Source organism: Capricornis sumatraensis, chromosome X (assembly GCF_032405125.1).
Source record: "Capricornis sumatraensis isolate serow.1 chromosome X, serow.2, whole genome shotgun sequence".
NCBI classification, from domain to species: domain Eukaryota; kingdom Metazoa; phylum Chordata; class Mammalia; order Artiodactyla; family Bovidae; genus Capricornis; species Capricornis sumatraensis.
The window spans coordinates 91,593,862-91,603,710 of record NC_091092.1 but is presented as its reverse complement, the minus strand read 5'-3'; the positions used below and the strand labels follow the sequence as shown (position 1 = coordinate 91,603,710).

General features: G+C 37.8%; 1 pseudogene; it reads right to left on the bottom strand.

The window, feature by feature from the left end:
* Positions 1-8,896: 8,896 nt before the first annotated feature.
* On the bottom strand, positions 8,897-9,517 carry LOC138071804 (high mobility group protein B3 pseudogene; annotated as a pseudogene).
* Positions 9,518-9,849: the final 332 nt, after the last annotated feature.

Here is a 9,849-nt window from a genome sequence, read left to right as displayed (position 1 = left end):
GATCCTGCAGGTTATGCCTAGGGTCTTACTTACCTAGGTTGTGATTTCTGGGTAGTGGAAATTTTACTTATTTAATTATTTATTATATTTTCGTTTGTCTATATTGTCTAATTTTCTAAACTCCATCTGCACTTCATCTGTATTAATAGTTATTTAAAAGAAAAATTCTTAGTTACAAACAAAACTCAGTTCTTGAAGTAGCTATCCCAAGCAAAATTATGTGGTTAGAACCTAGTACATAACAATGTCCAGACCCACACTGTTGTCAGAAAGCAAAGCATAAATCCAAGACAGTGATATCTGGAGGAAAAAAAGGGTAACCATAGAAAACGTGAAAGAAAGAGGTAATCATGTTGGTTTCAGCCTCAACAGGAGGCAACTTAGAGTGTGTTAGTTGTCTAAGCTAGGGTCCAAAATTCCTCAATTTAAACTGTCCTGTTAATTAATTATCAAGAGATTAACAATGGCACTGTTTGCCATATAGGGGAGAGTGGAGCTCCATGCATTTTTACTGTTTTCTCTCTTGGAGAGTGACATTTGGCACAAACCTGTCATGTTGAAAAGTTAAGAGATTTTCTGGGATGACACCCCTAGTTCTCAGGTCATCCTTATTTCTATTTGAAACCACTTATATCCGTGTTTTGAAACCCATGCTTCTGGCATCCCAACATTATTGCCATGAGGATGGACTTGGTGTGATGACCCAGCCTTCACACTCTTGTGAGCAGCCACCTCCCTCCTAAAGTAAGCATGGCTCTGAGCTTGGTTCAAAATCTTGCTGAAGGAGTTTCCTATTGCTGCCAAAACAAATTACCACAAACTTAGCAGATTAAAATACACGTGTGCTCTTTTGCAGCTCTGGAGGTGAGATGTCCCACACAGGTCTTGTTGCTGTTGTTCAGTTGCTCAGTCGTGTCTGACTCTTTGATACTCCATGGACTGCAGCACACCAGGCTTACCTGTCTTTCAGTGTCTCCCGAAGTTTGCTCACTTTCATGTCCATTGGGTCAGTGATGCCTTTCAACCATCTCATCCTCTGACACCTCCTTCTGCTTTTGCCTTCAGTCTTTACCAGCATGAGGGTCTTTTCCAATGAGTTGGCTCTTTCCACCAGGTAGCCAAAGTATTGGAGCTTCAGCACCAGCCCTTCCAATGAATATTCAGGGATGATTGCCTTTAGGGTTCACTGGTTTGATCTCCTTTCTGTCCAAGGGACTCTCTAGAGTCTTCTTTAGCACCACAGTTTGAAAGCATCAATTCTTTGGCATTCAGCTTTCTTTATGGTCCAACTCTCACATCCATACATGACTACTGGAAAAACCATAGCTTTGACTACAAACCTTTGTTGGTAAAGTAATGTCTCTGTTTTTTAATATGCTGTCTAGGTTTGTCATAGCTTTCCTTCTAAGGAGCAACCGTCTCTGAATTTCATGGTTGCAGTTACCATCTGTAGTGATTTTGGAGACCAAGAAAATAAAATCTGTCACTGTTTCCCGTTTTTCCTCATCTATTTGCCATGAAGTGATGGGACAAGATACTATGATCTTCGTTTTTTTAATGTTGAGTTTGTTTCAAGCTAGTTTTTTGACGCTCCTCTTTTACCCTCATCAAGAAGCTCTTTAGTTTGTCTTCACTTTCTGCCATTAGGGTGGTATCATTTGCATATCTGAGGTTGTTGATATTTCTCCCAGCAATCTTGATTCCAGCTTGTGATTCATCCAGCCTGGCATTTCACATGATGTACTATGCATATAAGTTAAATAAGCAGGGTGACAATATACAGCCTTGATGTACTCCTTCCACAATTTTGAAGAAGTCTGTTCTTCCATGTCTGGTTCTTACTGTTGCTTCTTGACTAGCATACAGGTTTCTCAGGAGGCAGGTAAGGTGGTCTGGTATTCCTATCTCTTTAAGAATTTTCCACAGTTTGTTGTGACTCAGAACTTACTAGCAGATAAAAATCAAGTGTTACCAGGCTTGTTCCTGTCTATTGGCTCCAGGGCAGAATCTGTTTGGTGCTCATTTGAGCTGTTGGCAGAATTCAATTCCTTGCCATTGTTGGACTGAGGTCCCCAGTTTCTTGCTGGCTGTAAACTGAAGCTAACTACATTCCTTGGTTTATGGCCCCTCCTCTGCTTTCAAAGTCAGCAACATGGGTCAGGTCCTTCTCACAACGTATCTCTCTGACCTACTCTTCTTCACTTCAAAAACAAAATTAATTAAATTAATTAATTAATTTTAATTGGAGACTAATTACTTTACAATACTGTAGTGGTTTTTGCCATATTGACATGAATCAGCCAAGGGTGTACATGTGTCCCCCCATCCCAAACTCCCCTCCCACCTCCCTCACCATTCCATCCCTCTGGGTTGTCCCAGTGCACTGGCTTCAAGTGCCCTGTTTCATGCATCAAACTTGGACTGTTCATCCATTTCACATATAGTAATATACATGTTTCACAGCTCTTCTCTCAAATCATCCTGCCCTCCCCTTCCCCCATAGAATCCAAAAGTCTGTTTTTTACATCTGTGTCTCTTTTGCTGTTTGGCATATAGTGTCATCATTGCCATCTTTCTAAATTCCATACATAGGCATTAAATACTGTATTGGTGTTTTTCTTTCTGACTTACTTCATTCTGTATAATAGGCTCCAGTTTCATCCACCTCATTAGAACTGATTCAAATGCATTCTTTTTAATAGCTCAGTAATAATCCATTGTATATATGTATGACAGCTTTATTATCCATTCATCTGCTGATGGACATCTAGGTTGTTTCCATGTCCTAGCAATTGTAAACAGTGCTGCGATAAACATTGGGGTACATGTGTCTCTTTCAATTCTGGTTTCCTTGGTGTGTATGCCCAGAAGTGGGATTGCTAGGTCATAAGGCAGTTCTATTTCCAGTTTTTTAAGGAATCGCCACACTGTTCTCCATAATGGCTGTACTAGTTTGCATTCCCACCAACAGTGTAAGAGGGTTCCCTTTTCTCCACACCCTCTCCAGCATTTATTGTTTGTAGATTTTTGGAGAGCAGCCATTCTGACAAGCATGAGATGGTACCTCACTGTGTTTTTGATTTGCATTTCTCTGATTATCAGTGATGTTGAGCATCTTTTCATGTGTTAGCCAACTGTATGTCTTCTTTGGAGAAAAACCTGCTTAGTTCTTTGGCCCATATTTTGATTGGGTAGTTTATTTTTGTGGTATTGAGCTGCACGAGCTGATTGCATATTTTTGAGATTAATTCTTTGCCAGTTGCTTCATTTGCTATTATTTTCTCCCATTCTGAAGGCTGTCTCTTCACCTTGCGTATAGTTTTCCTTGTTGTGCAGAAGATTTTAAGTTTAGGTCCCATTTGTTTATTTTTGCTTTTATTTCCATTACTCTGGGAGGTAGGTCATAGAGGATCCTGCTGTGATTTATGTCAGAGGGTGTTTTGCCTATGTTTTCCTCTAGGAGTTTTATAGTTTCTGGTCTTACATTTAGATCTTTAATCCATTTTGAGTATATTTTTGTGTATGGTGTTAAAAAGTGTTCTAGTTTCATTCTTTTAGAAGTGGTTGACCAGTTTTCCCAGCACCACTTGTTAAAGAGATTGTTTTTAATCCATTGTATATTCTTGCCTCCTTTGTGAAAGATAAGGTGTCCATAGGTGCCTGGATTTATCTCTGGGCTTTCTACTTTGTTCCATTGATCTATATTTCTGTCTTTGTGCCAGTACCATACTGTCTTGATGACTGTTGCTTTGTAGTATAGCCTGAAGTCAGGCAGCTTGATTCCTCCAGTTCCATTCTTCTTTCTCAAGATTGCTTTGGCTATTCGAGGTTTTTTGTATTTCCATACAAATTGTGAAATTATTTGTTCTAATTCTGTGAAAAATACCATTGGTAGCTTGATATGAATTGCACTGAATCTATAGATTGCTTTGGGTAGTATACTCATTTTCACTATATTTATTCTTCCAATCCATGAACATGGTAAATTTCTCCATCTATTTGTGTCATCTTTGATTTCTTTCATCAGTGTTTTATAGTTTTCCTTATATAGGTCTTTTGTTTCTTTAGGTAAATTTATTCCTAAGTATTTTATTCTTTTTGTTGCAATGATGAATGGGATTGTTTCCTTAATTTCTCTGTTTCCTCATTGTTAGTGTATAGAAATGCAATGTTAGTATATAGGGACTTCTGTGTGTTAATTTTATATCCTGCAAATTTACCATATTCACTGATTAGCTCTAATAACTTTCTGGTGGTAACTTTAGGGTTTTCTATTTAGAGGATCATGTTATCTGCAAATAGTGAAAGTTTTACTTCTTTTCCAGCCTGAATCCCTTTTATTTCTTTTTCTTCTCTGATTGCTGTGGCTAAAACTTCCAAAACTATGTTGAATAGTAATGGTAAGAGTAAGTACTCTTGCCTTGTTCCTGACTTTAGAGGAAATGCTTTCAATTTTTCACCATTGAGAATAATGTTTGCTGCGGGTTTATCATATATGGCTTTTATTATGTTGAGATATGTTCCTTCTATGCCTGCTTTCTGGAGAGTTTTAATCATAAATGGGTGTTGAATTTAGTCAAAGGTTTTCTCTGCATCTATTGAGATAATCTTGTGGTTCTTATCTTTAAATTTGTTAATGTGATGTATCACATTGATTGATTTGCAAATATTGAAGAATCCTTGCACCCCTGGGATAAAGCCCACTTGGTTATGTTGTATGATCTTTCTAATATGTTGTTGGATTCTGTTTGCTAGGATTTTATTGAGCATTTTTGCATCTATGTTCATCAGTTATGTTAGCCTGTAGTTTTCTTTTTTGTGGAATCTTTATCTGGTTTTGATATTAGGGCAATGGTGGCCTCATAGAATGAGTTTGGCAGTTTACCTTCCCCTGCAATTTTCTGGAAGAGTTTGAGTAGGATAGGTGTTAGCTGTTCTCTAAATTTTTGGTATAATTCACTTGTGAAGCCATCTGGTCCTGGGCTTCTGTTTATTGGAAGATTTTTTATTATAGTTTCAATTTCTGTGCTTGTGATGGGTCTGTTCAGATCTTCTATTTTTTCCTGGTTCAGTTTTGGAAGGTTATACTTTTCTAAGAATTTGTCCATTTCTTCCAAGTTGTCCATTTTATTGGCATATAGTTGCTCATAGTAGTCTCTTATGATCCCTTCTTTGTATGTTTTGTGTTGTCTGTTGTGATTTCTCCATTTTCATTTCTAATTTTACTGATTTGATTCTTCTCTTCTTTTTTCTTGATGAGTCTGGCTAATGGTTTGTCTATTTTATTTATATTCTCAAAGAACCAGCTTTTACTTTTGTTTATTTTTGCTATAGTGTTCCTTTTTTCTTTTTCAATTTTTCTCCTCTGATTTTTATGATTTCCTTTTCTCCTAACTTTGGGATTCATTTCTTCTTTTTCTAGTTGCTTTAGCTCTAAAGTTAAGTTATTTATTTGATGTTTCTCTTGTTTCTTGAGGTAAGCTTGTATTGCTATGAACCTTCCTCTTAGCACTGAATTGGGATTTTCCTGAATCCCATGGTTTTTGGGTTGCTGTGTTTTCATTTTCATTTGTTTAAAGACTCATGTGATTGTGATTAGACTGGGCTCTCACTGTTGCTGATCCCTGGGGAGCTCCTTTTTTTGTTGTTAGTTTTCAAGCTCAGCTGTCCATTTTCTCTAACTGCAAAACTATTTTATAAAAATGTGGAACAAATGTTTCAAATCAAACACACTAAAGAGACCACAACATACAATACAGGAAATTGACTGGCTCCTGGCTTTAAAAATGAAAAAAAGATATTTGGGGGACACCTAGGGAAATCTTAATATGGCTTGGATGATATTATTAGAAGATATTAAAGTTTTATTATAAGAATATTATTGTTCATTTCCTTAGGTGTGATAAAAGTGTTATGTCAGTTATGCCTCAATAAAACCAGGCAGGGGGAAAAAAGAAATTCTGGATCTGAAAAAGCAGATCAATAATCCACAGTTCAATGATTCTTATTTACTTTCACCTCCAAGAATTGGATAATTCCACCATTAAAATCAATGTCTACTCTAGGTTTAACTCAATCTATTACTGTCTGGCCCCATTCTCTTGTTATATGTCTCATCTTCCCTGCTTCTTTCTCTTGGTGTCCTAAATCCATACATGTTCTGAACTTCTGCCCATGAGAACACGTTCACGCATAATTTTGTTGCCTTGAAACTCATCTAAAATGCTTGAAATAAAGATCTCTATAAATGTATAAAATTTGAATAAATATTTTATATTGCTTCCTAAAAAGTAAAATGCTTGAAGTACTTTATGATATTCTTGTCTCCCTTTCATAAATCTGTTTAAATGTTTTATATCCACTTAATATTATGGCATATAATATTTTTCTATTGCTGTTGTAACAAATTATCACAGATTTCAAGATTTAGCGATACAAATTTGTTATCTCACTGTTCTATAGGTCAGCAGTCTGGATTGGCTCGACTGGTTTCTCTGCTCTGAGTTTCACAAGGCTGTAATCAAGGTATTGGCCAGCTGGGTTCTTATCAGAGGCTCTGGAATCTGTTTCCAAGCTCATTCAAGTTGTTGTTAAAATCTAGTTCTGTACTCTGGTAGACTTGAGGACTGTGACTCCTTGTCAGCTATCATCTGACAGGCTAAGGTAGCCCTTAGCTTCTAAAGGGCTCTTTCCAGTTCTTGCACATGGACCCCTACATCCTACCCTTGGAATCCCTCTGACTTCTGCCATTTCTCTCTTGCTAACAGCCAGGATAGGTTTGCTGCTTTTAAAGGGCTCATGTTATTAGATTGGACCTACCCAGAAAAACCTGAATAATCTTCCCATCTTAAAGTCTGTACCCTTATTTACATCTGCAAAGTCCCTTTTATCATGTAATATATTCACAAGTTCTAGGAATTAGAGTGTGAACATCTTTGGGGAGGGCACATTTTGCCTATATTATGTGGATTTTCCCCCAAGTTGCTCTAAATATAGACAGTCTAGAGTCAACTTTTGGAGAACAGTTTTCTATGGGAATACCTGCTCAGAGCATTGTAGATATGGACTCTTGTGGTTAGAGTAATTTCAATGCATTTTTTCCTTCTCTCCCTATCTCTTCTTGGTTTCTTTGGGATGCAAACAACCTCTCTGATTTAGTAATAATTAATATATCCTTGTTTCCTAGTTACATCTTTAAGAAGCTTTAGATTCTTAAGTGTATCTTCTATTTCCCTTTCATCTCTGTGTAGTCTGTTCTCAAGATCACATTTTCCTAAGAAAATCCTTGTTTTTCCACCTTAAATAGTGTATTTTCTTAGATCTTTTTCTTTCACTCTGTCACTGATCTTGTTCTGACAGGAAAACCAAAGCTTTATTTTTTTAATGTTTTATTATGGGAAATTTCAAACATACACAAAATTAGAGAGAACACTATAACAAATACCTATGAATAATAATGAATCACTCAGTGAATTATCAACACTTTGCCAATTTTAATTCATCTATTAATACATTTTTCCTGTACATATTACTATACTGTGTTGTCACTAAATTGTGTCCAACTCTTTGCAATCTCATGGACTGCATCACACCGGGCTCCTCTGTCCTTCACTATCTCCCAGAGTTAGCTCAAGTTCACGTCCATTGAGTCAGTGGTGCTAGTTAACATCTCATTCTCTGTCACCTCCTTCTCCTTTTGCCTTCAATCTTTCCCAGCATCAGGGACTTTTCCAATAAGTCAGCTCTTTGCATCAGGTGGCCAAAGTATTGTATATTCAGCTTCAGAGTCAGTCCTTCTGATGGATGTTCAGGTTGATTTCCTTTAGGATTTATTGGTTTGATCTCTTTGTGATCCAAGGGACTCTGCAGAACCTTCTCCAGCACCACAATTCAAAAGCATCAATTCTTCAATGCTCAGCCTTCTTTATGGTTCAACTCTCACATTCATACATCACTACTGGAAAAATGATAGCTTTGACTGCATGCACCTTTGTCTGCAAAGTGATATCTCTGCTTTTTAATATGCTGTCTAGGTTTGTCATAGCTTTCCTTCCAGGGAGTATGCATCTTTTAAATGTAATAGTGTTTATTTAACTTCAAAAACATTTCAGCATTCTAAACATACAAAAAAAAATAACAGAACGTTACAGATTGTGTTTAGTACAGAAGGTTCTTGAACTTTCACTGGTACAGTGGCTCTTGGCTTTGCTGACAGTGAAGAGTTCTATGACTTGTTTAAAAAAAAATGCTTAAAACAACCACACTTCAACTAAAAAGGATTCAGAACACTTCTCATGCCAGGTGACCCCCCCTCCTTTTCCACAGCTAAGAATGGCAGTGGGATGCTATGTCACTATATGCAAAAACATGACAACCTGAAGCTAAATGGATGCCCCACAGTGCACGCCCTGAGCTATGGCCCCTCCAGAAGGCATCACCCCCACAGCCTCCACACCAAGCAAGGAGCGTCAAGAGTGTGTCTTGGTTGCTTTGGGTTTTGTTTTGTTTTGTTTTTTTTTTTTACAAACTATAGATATGTAATCAGTTGAGAACTCGGGATTCCTAGCCAATGACCATAGAGTTAACATACTGCCTTCCAAATTAAAAAAAAAAAAAAAAGTCAGAAATATTTTTAAATGCCTTGTCACACCAATAGCAAAGTGCACAGAGTGAGGAGAAGATGAGAGCCTTTTCATTTTAAAAATGTTTGGAAATATGTATAACTTTGATACAGTTTCTAGGTCCTCCATACACCCATGGCCACTTCATGTAAACCACTGCTAATTGCTAGAGCACTTTGAGAGACTACGATATGATCATGATCCAGTTGGGTAATTAAACCTAGTGAGGGCAACAGACATGTCTTGGGTGAGAGGTGTGTCAATCATGGTGCTCCCTAGTCTAAGGTTTTCAGAAGGAGACAGATCAACAGTTTTTTTTTTTTTAATTCATCCTCGTCCTCTTCTTCCTCCTCCTCCTCTTCCTCTTCCACCTTTTTCCAGGCAACTTTAGTAGGACCCTTGGTACCATCAAATTCCCCTTTATAGTCTGCAACATCTTTCTCATACTTCTCTTTTAGCTTTGCGGCCTTGTTGATGTATAGCTGCTTCTCACTGTCACTTAAGTTGTTCCACACCTCACCCAGCTTCTTTGCCACATCTCCAATAGAGATGCCAGGGTTTGTAGACTTGATCTTGGAGCAGAATTCAGAGCAGAATAGGAAAAATCCAGACAGTGGTCTCTTGGGGGCACTAGGGTCCTTCTTCTTGCCTCCCTTAACTGATCCATAATCCTTCATTTCCTGATTATAGTGCACTTTACCCACCTTTGCCATTTCATCAAATGTAGACTTCTCTTTCCCAGACATGGTCTTCCATCTCTCAGAGCATTTCTTGGAAAATTCAGCAAAATTGACAGGGACTTCGGGGTTTTTCTTATGTTCCTCTCTGCACATCTGTACAAAGAAGGCATAAGCAGATATCTTGCCCTTTGGTTTCTCAGGATCACCTTTAGCCATCTTGACTGTATTATTCACTAGTCTGGGCAGCCCAGGGCATGATGCACAGCTCAGTACTCCACATCCTTGTGTAGCTGCATCCACAAGAGTTGCCTCCAAGGAGCAAGCATCTTTTAATTTCATGGCTGCAGTCACTGTCTGCATTGATTTTGGAGCCCAAGAAAATAAAATCTGTCACTTCTTCCACTTTTTCTCCTTCTATTTTCCATGAAGTGATGGGACTGAATGCCATGATCTTAGTTTTTTTAAGTGTTAGTTTCAAGCCAGCTTTTTCACGCTCCTCTTTCACTCTCATCAAGAGGCTCTTTAGTTCCTCTTCACTTGCTGCCATT